This window comes from Grampus griseus (genome assembly GCF_964374135.1).
Source record: "Grampus griseus genome assembly, chromosome: 3".
Taxonomy (NCBI): Eukaryota; Metazoa; Chordata; class Mammalia; order Artiodactyla; family Delphinidae; genus Grampus; species Grampus griseus.
Window position 1 is genome coordinate 57135471 of NC_139019.1, and position 10270 is coordinate 57145740.

Sequence of the window (10270 nt, forward strand, 5' to 3'; positions counted from 1 at the left end):
CAGAGGCGCGGCCTGGGCAGCGCGGCAGGCGGGCCCCGGGGAGGGAGAGTAGGGGGGTCGCGACCGGAAGGACAGTGCGGGGCCTCCGCGTCCCGCCGCGCCACGTGGACGCTCCCGGTGCCCTCCCGCCCCGGGCCTTGCGTGCTGTCGGCGCTGCGCCTCGTCCCAATAAAGCCGAAACCCCAAGAAGGAAATAACTATTGTTTGCGGATGAGGCTTAATTGCGTGCGCCTGTTGGGAATGTGCGTGCGAGGTTCCTTCGCCCTTCTCCACGGGCAGGCCCCTCACCGGCGCCGCCGCCCCTCGGGGTCCCGAGCGCGTCCCGCGGCCGCGCGCTCCCGGTCGTCCGGCGCGGATCGACCCGGCCCCGCGCATTCCTGCGCTCGCCGCGGCCCGCGGGAGGCGGGGAGGGGAGCAGCGCGGGTGGCTTCAAGAACGCTGAACCTTTAATTGGGCCATAAATCAGACAGGGGAGTGCGGTGGAGTTTGTGCAGGTGTAAAAACAGAGGGGAAAGCCCGGGCTGAGCAGCCAAAGCGCCCGGGCAGGTCAGAACCTCCAGCAAACTAACATCTTGATAAGTCCGCTGACAACAAAATAAACAGTGGAGAGGGCCGGGGGAGGCGGGGAGCGCGGTCGCCCGCGGCCCGCTCGCAGCAGCACAGCGGCCGTCTTCTGGGAGACGGCAGGCCTCTCCTGGTTTTTTGTTTGGGGCTTCTTTTCGGGTGAGGGGGGTGGTTAGGGAGGAAGGAGAATCTAAATTATCTCCCTTTTCGCCCTCTCGCTTTCAGCCTCGCATCCTGGTGGACAGAGGGCCCCAGGAGTATCAGACGGTGAAGGGTTAGGAAGTGCGCACTGCCTCGCCTTCCCCTGCCAAGTCCGGGTGCCCAGGCTGTCGGCAATCAAGGGGGCCGGTCGTTGCGCGTCGGACGCACCGCCCTCGGCGAGCCGCGACGGGTCCCTGGGCCCCCTCCCAGACGCGGCGCCACGAAGAGACAAACCACCCGCTCCCGCTTCATTTCAGGGACTGACGTTGGGAAAACACTGCTGCGCCCCTGGCCGAAGGAAGTAACAAACCAAGTAGACAGGGAGATCCAAAATTAATTCGGTGCACTGCTCGGGAGCAAAACCCTGTCAAAACCCTATGGAGACGTTGGCACAAGCGGCAAACGGATTCACATACAAAGGAAAACAATACAAGTCTCGTTAGATCATTTTTCTGGACATTGTTTAAGGTATGAAAGGGACCAAATCGTTTCAAAATGTTGCCAGTAAAAATTATCCTATGTGGAATGCAACTAATCCTTTTAGGTTCCTGTCAACTGTTTCCACAAAAGGAATCCGATTTTTCAAATCAAAGATCCAAAAGTCTTTGGGGAGAGATTTATTACATGCCAGAGCTTTAGTTACAGAATAGAGTTACAATAACAACTCGCACCCACCAACTCCCTAAAATGAGGGATCCCGTCCCACATAATTCTAATGACGTGTGGGGGATGGTTTGCTTGAGTCCTGCTAAGTATGCAGATGGGGGGGTATGGGGGGGAGGGGGAGGGGGAAAAGAGGAGGAAGGCAAAGAAATATTAAATTCCTTAAATAGAAAAACAGAACACAGCGCCTCAGCATTCTATTTTTGTCCTCTGTACCCCTGGTTCCTTTTGAAGAAGAAAACAAGACCCAAACTTGGTGACCTGCCCTAAGTTCCTTGGCGATAACTTAAAGGTGAGATTAATGCTTGAGTACCAAAAAACTCTTCCAAACCCTGACTTCTCTGAGTTTGCATATCAATGTGTCTACAATTTTTGCAAGTGGAAAATAGTTTAAAATTATAAGAGTACAAGAAAAATATTTTTTCTTTATTTAAAAAATTTTAAAATTTATTTTAAAGTTTTTCTTTGATTTGTAATAAAATGTTTAAGAACGGGAAAAAAGTGTCCTAGGGCTTTTCACTGTGCCTCTGTATTTGACTCTTTCACAAACCCATATGAACGTAAACTCATTCCTTGTAGGTCACAGTCTCAGTTCACAGTAGTCTGAGCATTTTTTGATGGGCCTGATAACAAACCATTCTCCCCCGCCTTTTCAGTTCTTCACCGAAGAAGAACTGGTGGCTAGGGATAAGACTGATAGGTGAACTCTTAGTAGAAAGCCTTAAAAACTTGAGAGGAAACTCAAATTCCTAGTTCTCTGCGTGGAGGAGTTTCGCACTGAATTACGTCCATACCACATACGCCCCTATAGCTGTTTTAAGCACTTTGTGAGAAAACTGCCACACTAGAACGATATTTTCAAGAAGCAACTTCAGTTTAGTTTACAGACGATCGGGATTTTTTTTTAATGGTTCTGTTAAATGGGGAAACGAAAAAATTATCTTCCTAGTCTTCCCTCCACCCCATTGTTTCCTACTGAAATGGCTTGTTCCTCTGGTTGTGCGAGTATATGTTTCTGTTATCAGAGGCAGCGTGGTGGTGGGAATTCTTTCATTTGTTCCCTACATTTAAATTGGGACTAAAGGGATTTGCAATGTAGCAGGTGCTCAATAAATACTGAAGACTAATCCCACTTTTCAAAGCTTAGAGGTTAAAGAGATGATCAGTAGATAAATAACTAGAGAAAAGAAATAGAACAAGAGACTAGAAGAGTGGATTTAAAACACCACTGGTTTGTTTATTTTAGAAGGGAAGAGAAAGTTATCTGTCCAGATACACATCTGGCTGAGGTAAGAGAAAACACAGTGCCACTTCTTTTCTTCTCATTATTTCCAGAAAGGGTTAAATAACAACTTATTTCATAGATAGGGTGGGAATGTTGAAGAAAAATGAGTCTTACAGGAGACCAAAATTTTCTCTTATCTAATTTAAGGATTTGGGTATACTCCAACGGTTAGAAGTTTTTCTTTTTATTTCCTTGTAAGAATAAGGATGTGGGAAAGAAGCCACAAAGGAATCATCATTCCATGCATGTGTATAGGTTTTATGTTTTCCAAAGTATTTTCACATAAATTGGCTTATTGATTCTCGAAACCCATCACCACATTTGCCAAAAGTATAAATGAGTGTGAAAACTGATCTAATATTTTTATTTTTAACTGAGTCTTATTTCTTCTGTTGCAGGCTTTGGAGGGTTTTTGTTGTTGTTTTTTGGTTTGTGATTTTTCCCCCTCTTCCCAGTCAATCATTTAACAGAATATAATCTTGTCACAGTCATTTTCATATATATGAAACTGCATAAAAATAATAAAAAATAGAAATAGAAAACGAAGTTATCTTTCATTCATTATAATCCTTCATTATTGACTTGTCAGAAAATGTATCATATCCTTTTATTGCTGAAAATATCTGCCTTTTAGTTATATTAAAGGGAATTCCTAAGCAAGTGTTCAAAGAAGCTTCTGCTTTCTGCCATGATTATCTGCCCCCCCTTTCTTTGCCAGTCTTTTATTGATCAGAGTTGTAATTAAGAGAGAATTCGTAGTTTGTTTCTGTCTCCCTCTCGGACAGACAGACCCAGGCAAGGCCCATGGCCTCAGATCCATCCTCTCCCACCCAGGCCTGCCTGATCCTCTCTTGGTGCTGGGGGACTCACTGGACCTACGGATGCATTACATAGAGTTGCATTCCGCCTAACGGACTAGATAGATTCTCCTTAACGGTAGCATGCTTTGTACAGGGAAACATCCTATCTTGAAAAAGAGTCACTCTCACTTTAAGATTAGAAAAATATCCTTCCAGACCTTCTTCTAATTTCAAATTCAGAATTAGAATATTCCAGGTTCTCTAAATAAAGCTTCTGATTTTAATAGACTGTGTTTCTTCCTGAAGTGGGGTTTTGTTGTTTTTTACAGCCTAGAATTTAGAAGAAAAGAGTTTTTAAAAACACTTTCTCTAGAAAATCAGTGTTACCTTACATTAAGCACTGTCTCTTGAAAAAAATCACCGCCTACACTTTCCTTTGTGGTCTGCAGCTCACAATTAGGTGCGATCCCCGCATTGACTCCAGCCTGGATGTCCTCATAAGGGACAAGTAGTGGCTCCTGCGCCTGCCCGAGGAAGCTGGGCTTCAGTGAGGCTTCTGGTGGCGACTGGCAAGGATGGGCTGTTCACATCAAGGGAGAGATGTGATTCCAGCAGGTGGTCTGGGATGCCCGCACCACCATCATCAACGCATTTTAGGGAGATCTGTGGCCCGGCAGTTTGGAGCTCCAGGAGGGGCCACCCCTCAGGAGGCTCCGGTGCAGTGCCTTAACCGTGTAGGGGCTAAAAGAACGCACTCAAGGCACATCATACGCAGCTGTTCAAAGTAAACTCTTCGAGCGTGGGGGGAGGGCACAGTCTCGGGAAAATAATTTGCTTTCTCATTAAATGTTAAATCAGTTTATCTGACCCTTACATACTCTTCCCATTTCCACATGAGAAGGATGTGATCCTAAGTCTGGTTATAAAGACCTACTTAGCATCTTAGCAAAACGTTCTGCCAGTTTGGCAGATTCTGAGCATTAAAAATCAGTGAGAGAAGCCGAGGAAACGGACAAATATTACAGAGGTGAAAAGGTAAGCCGTGTGTGTGTGTGTGTGTGTGTGTGTGTGTGTGTGTGTGATGTTTTAAAGAAGATTGCTGATGCAAAAAAAAAGAAAAAAGAAAAAGTGATATTAGGAGAGTGTCATGTAGAACTAGGTGAAAAAAGCTGATATATCTGAAATAATTAGCTATCAATTCCAAATGCATCCAAAACAGGGGCTGCGTATCTCTGGGAAGCCCTGAGTGGAAGTGGCAAGGGGGAGAATCTAGCGAAAACACCGAAAAAGCATACAAGAAATAAATGACTCTTCTACACAGTGACCTCTAAGGCAATCACCCTACCACAGTGGGCATTTAATCAATCACAATGATGGTAACACAGTGGCGGCGTGATGTAATGGCAACAAAATGGGATTTAAATGCTGACATCCCAGTAGCTGTGACCTTGGGCAAGTCACTTCATATCTTTTGAGCCTTGATATCTTTATTTGTAAAGTGGGGTCAATAACAATTATTGTCCTATTTCACAATGTGGTTGAGAGAAGTATTAGTGAAAATCCTTTTGAAAAGTTAATGTGTGCTGAGCGTGGTGACTGGAATAGACAGGAAAGGGGTTCTTGGGTACTGGTAACATCTGCTTCTTGAGCTGAAGCTGGTTACACAGGTGTGCTCACTTTGTGAAAAGTGGTTGAGATTTGTGCATTTTTCTGTATGTATATTATAATTCCCTGAAAGGTTCACTTTTAAAAGGTAGAGTAACTCAAAACAGTTTTTAAAGTTAGGATGATAATGCTAAGGACAAGAAAAATTATAAATATGACGCTTACAGTCTTTATCCTCACTTTTCTTCCTAGCCACCTTATCACACTTGGAGACTCCGGACTCTAAACAGGGGCTCGATGATAAGAATCAGCTGTTTTCTGTGTGTGTTTTTTGCTTGTTACTGAACAGTAGTTTCCTGGTAAAGGAAGCAGGAGGAATGAACCAGGAAGTTTCCTGCATGCCAGAGGGGTCAACAATAAAAAGAAGGGAGCCCAAGCTGTTCACATCAAGGGAAAGATGTGATTAGAGAGACGTGACATGCAAAGAAATTATCTGAAAAGTGAATTCAGTTGGCAAAGTATAAGCCCCAAAGAGCCCTGAGCAGCTGGTCATGATCAGATTCTCCATCTTTCTGTCAAATGTAATTGTATCCGAGTTGGCAGGGTATTTATTGCTAAAGTCGAAGGGCCAGATTTTACACTAAACATATTTACACATTTACATTCGTGGCCCTATAAACACTCCACGTTTCACTGGCCATGACATCAAACACATTTACCAACAAAAAGCATATGCCTAATTACAAAATCATAGGGGAGAAGGGAGGCGAGTGGCAGCTGATGGGCAATGAGCGTGCATGCCTGCGTGTGTATATGTGTGACCCAGCTGCAACACCAGGAAACCAGTAGAGACAAGAATGGATACTGACAATGCCGGGCCCACTTCACTTGTCCTCTGCTCCCCAGGCCTATCTGGTTCAGTTCTAAAGAGGGAAGGGGACCCCTGGCATTCCAATTAGTCCCAGGGCTACCCTCCCTTGGAGAAGCCCAGAGAGACCAGGGTCCTTCCTGGGCAGATTTCTGATTTGGATTGAGTTTGATACTGATATGACCTTTAATTTGCCCCTAAATGACTTTTCTCAGTCAGTTATAAAGACAGGTGTGAGCAAAATGTGTAGCCAGCAGAGAATTTCTAAACTAAAATTAGAGTTCTTAATTCCTAGCTCTGGGTAGTAACATCAGATCCCTGCCCATCAATAGCAGTTGTAATAACACTGTTAGCTGCTCCAAGCTTGGTCCTCAGTCAAGCAAGGAAATCAGAGCCACCAGAGCCAGAGAGAGAAAAACAAAACAGGCACAGCCACTGGCCTCAGACAGCCTTTAATAAATGGCACAGGCTGGTATTCCATCAAAATAATCACCTCCCCCAGCTCTCTCAGAGGACAGGCTAGAGGAAGAAATGGTGGGTTAAAAACAAACAAAACTGTGAAGGGCAGAAACCTTCCCCCCAAAGAGATGCTTACTACATTCACTGTAAGAAGTCTGATAACAAATACACCCCAAATTCCAATTCCATCAGCAGAAAGTTAACGCAGGAATGGGCCACTGAGTAGGGGACAGGGAAGCGGAGATGTGCAAACAAGATGCCTTAGTGAGTAAAAAATGGGGAAAGTCCTCACGATTTTTTTCCTTTGCCTCCTCAGTTTCTTTTTCTTTTCTTTTTTAAGAGGAAGGGAAGTAAGTGCCTCTTAAATAAATTCACGGGATGGGGATGGAGAGGAAACACGTTGTTGAGCAGAAGCGCTAGCTTCTTATTTTAAAGAAATAAAATAATTACCCAATAGAGAAGAAAGAAATCAACCAAGAAATGATCTAAGGTCATGACACCATGTGTGGTACAAGGAGCAATTCAATCCATAAGGGCTTCATTACCCCCGCAATAGATAACATTTGGCTAAATCTAGCTGCAGATTAAATCTCCACAGCACAACACAGCCCTGAATGGAGAGGCTCCTTTTTGTGTGGTCCTTCTTCGGGAGCTGCCTGAACCATTAGCCCCAATATATCCCTCTCCCTATTAACTGCAATTCCCTCCCAACTGCGCTTCGGTCATTTGTCTCCAGGCTCTACGGGGGCGTTTGATGAGCAAAGAAACAAGGAGAAGGGGAGAAAAGCGTCGGGTTAATGAGTTGTAGCAAATCCACACTTTGTAGTCGGGAGGAGGAGAGCTGGTGGCCAATGTTTGTCCAACTGGTTTATTTTTCGAGACCCAGCCTATTGAGGAAGGCTTGTTGAAGCAGGCTTCGTCCTTACAAACACACAAACATCCTTCTGTTTGCCTTCAAAGAAAAGGGGACCGGAGCTGGATTTGCATGCGAATGAGGAGCCCCGGGAGGAGACGTCCTTGCCCATCAAAGGCCGCGGTAGCTGGCGTCCGGGCGGTCTTTGTTCCAGCACCTGCTCGCCCCGCGGCCTGACGGGGCGCGCCCCGCTCTCCTGGCTCACCGGGTCCACGGCCCACGGCTCACTCCTCGCCTGCCCCGCGGCCCTCGCTTAGCGGCCCACGGCCCACCCCTCACTTGCCCCACGGCCTTCGCTTTCTCATTTGTCGTCCGCCCGTCGGCCAGGCCCACGGAGCCAGCAAAGAAGATGGTGGAACCCCAAACCCTGAGGGTGGAGGAGCTGAACTCTTAGGACGCAAAACTCGAGACTGAGGCAGTCAGGTCTGCTTTACCTTTTCTCAGGAATCAGGGCTCACGATGCTCTTGCGGGGGAAGCTCCGGGTCCAGGACCGAGGTCAGCGCTGGATCGCCCAGGCCTTCTTGCCATTCTCTTAAAAGCACTGACAACCTGGGGGTGAAGCCCGTCCCCGCACTTTTTTAAAGATGCAGGAATCTGGACAGAGAGAGGGATTAGCCGGGATTCCCAGGTTTCAGGACATCCAAGCATCATGCAAATAATAATAATAATACACACGGTTTTGTTCTTTCTCTCTCTCTTCCTAATTACTTTCAGATATACATTTCAGATTTATGCGTTACAGAAGGCTGCAAGGCCCGTCAGCAGTGCTTGTGCGGTTTGGGCTTGGCCTGCTAACGTCTGTTCACCCAGGGCGCCAGTGGCATCTGGACGTTCTGGGTTCCAATGTCTCCTTTCCCTTAGGTGGGCTAGGGTAAGAGTAACTTTGCATATAAGATTTTGTTCTAACGAATTTCAACTTATATCTATATATTTAGTGGTAAATTTGGGGGTGATTGTGTTTACTTTAACCTCTTATTTAACCTCTCCCTAATATCTTATAGGAAAAAAAAAAAACACAGAACTTAATTTTGAGGCCATGAGAGTCAGTTTTTTTCCTCCCTAAAAAGGGAGGGAAGGACAGGGCATCAAGAATGAACGTCACTGCAAAATACTGGACTATAATGAAGTCTTTGTTAATTTGCTAGGTTAAATCTCCAGCTCTTCAGATATATACCTGTCCAGATATTTTAAAAAAATTAACAGATTTAACCTCTGCAACTCACTGATATTAAGCATTTAAATTACACATTACATATGCGTTGGTTTTATCTGAAGCCCACAACATCGGTAGTAATCAAAACTAGAGTTTCACATTTTTTTCAAAGAACTATAAATTGCCTGCAACAAGTAGTCAGTGAAAGCAAAATCTGAAAAAAGATATCCTAAATCACCCAAATTGTATAAATATAGGTAGTTCACTGAACACCTGATGCAATTTCATGTTTATTCTTTAAAGAGTATGCTATCCAAAAATTAAAGGTTTCCCTTACATACTCTAAGTTTTTCATTTAAACTAGAATTTCAAAGTTAAGTTTGCCTTTTAGGATAAAAACTTCTTTATGCAACTACTGGAATCCTATGTGTCAAAGAAAATAGTTTTAAATACTAGAGCTTTCAAATACAATTCATTTTATCTATGTAAATAGTTTCTTATTCATGACTTTAAAGCTATTTAACTAATGATCAGTTCTATTAAATTTTTTCTAATAAATTTTTCATCCAAAAATTCCCTATTTGCTTGTGTTGCTTCCATTATAATATAACCTTATGTTGCAGAGTTTTTACATATATATACAATATTGTGCTCAAAAAAGAGTGGCAGTTAAATGGAGTGAGAAACTCAAAAATAAATTTTAAAGTTCTGTAAAATTATCAGTATCTTAAAGATCTGTGGCTTTTATTTTGAGTAGGCTCAATGCTCTTCAAAATGGAATCAAATAAGATTTGAAATGTATACCAAAGTAACTTTTATTTGTAGTCGTTTAAAAACAATTTCTGATCTCCTGCAATGGTTTTGACTTAGAAAGTATAAATGAAAAATCATGGCATGATGCTTTTGTTAAGTTGTCTTTGAAAATATTATTTTTCTATTTCATAATGGGTTCCTACTTATCTCACAAGGAAACTTTTTTAGCAGAAAAGACAATAAACTAAGAAGGGGATGACTGAAGCCGATTCTTTTTGAGAATTTTCTTTGAAAATTAAGCATTTATTTCTAAAAAAGTGTAAAAATCTTACATTAGAATAGTACAATAATAATTGCCAGTCAAAATTTACAATACTCCTTGCAAAGAATACGCAGTAAGTACAAAATAAAAATTCCTCATGTCTATTATGATACAAAACACAGGTTAAAATAAGAAATGATAATTCTGACTTTTTTCCTTATGTAAACATGTTAATCATTTTTTTCTTTTCATGAAAAAGTACACCAGACAAGTGTTCTCAAATAAAAACTATTGCTTCTCTGGCATTCTTCGGGACTTTTACTATTTTTTGTATTAATCTTCTTTTGAACATTATCGATCCTTTTTTTTTTTTCCTTTTAACGCCTGGACCTGAGACTCTCTAGACCTCAAAAAGGCTTAGGTTTTAAAAATTTTCCCAAAGTCAAGGAAGCCCCTTGTGCCTAGACAGGGCGGATCCCCACCAGCACCCTCTTCCTCCCCGCCCGGGGTTGGGCGGCTGCAGCATAGGGCGACTTTGCATAAATAAGAGGGACCTGCAGAGCAGAAAAGCGCGCCCTAGCAGTTGCCAGACAGTCTCATCTGAGAATCCAAAGCGGTGAAATGGGGGCGCGAGGTCGGGAAGGGCCGCGCCGGGAGGAGGGAACAAAACACAAAACCACCCAGATGAAAAAAGGAGCCGGGATTCCTACCTTCTCTTTCTCAAGCGCGCTAACATAGCGTTA

The 10270-nt window shown here is 43.7% G+C and overlaps 1 long non-coding RNA gene across 1 annotated transcript; it reads left to right on the forward strand.

The window, feature by feature from the left end:
* The first annotated feature begins 1057 nt into the window (after positions 1-1057).
* Positions 1058-3225, forward strand: LOC309821265. The gene is made up of 3 exons (XR_014296582.1): positions 1058-1233; positions 1663-1720; positions 3112-3225. It is a non-coding gene; the product is annotated as an uncharacterized lncRNA (long non-coding RNA).
* The last annotated feature ends 7045 nt before the right edge of the window (positions 3226-10270 follow it).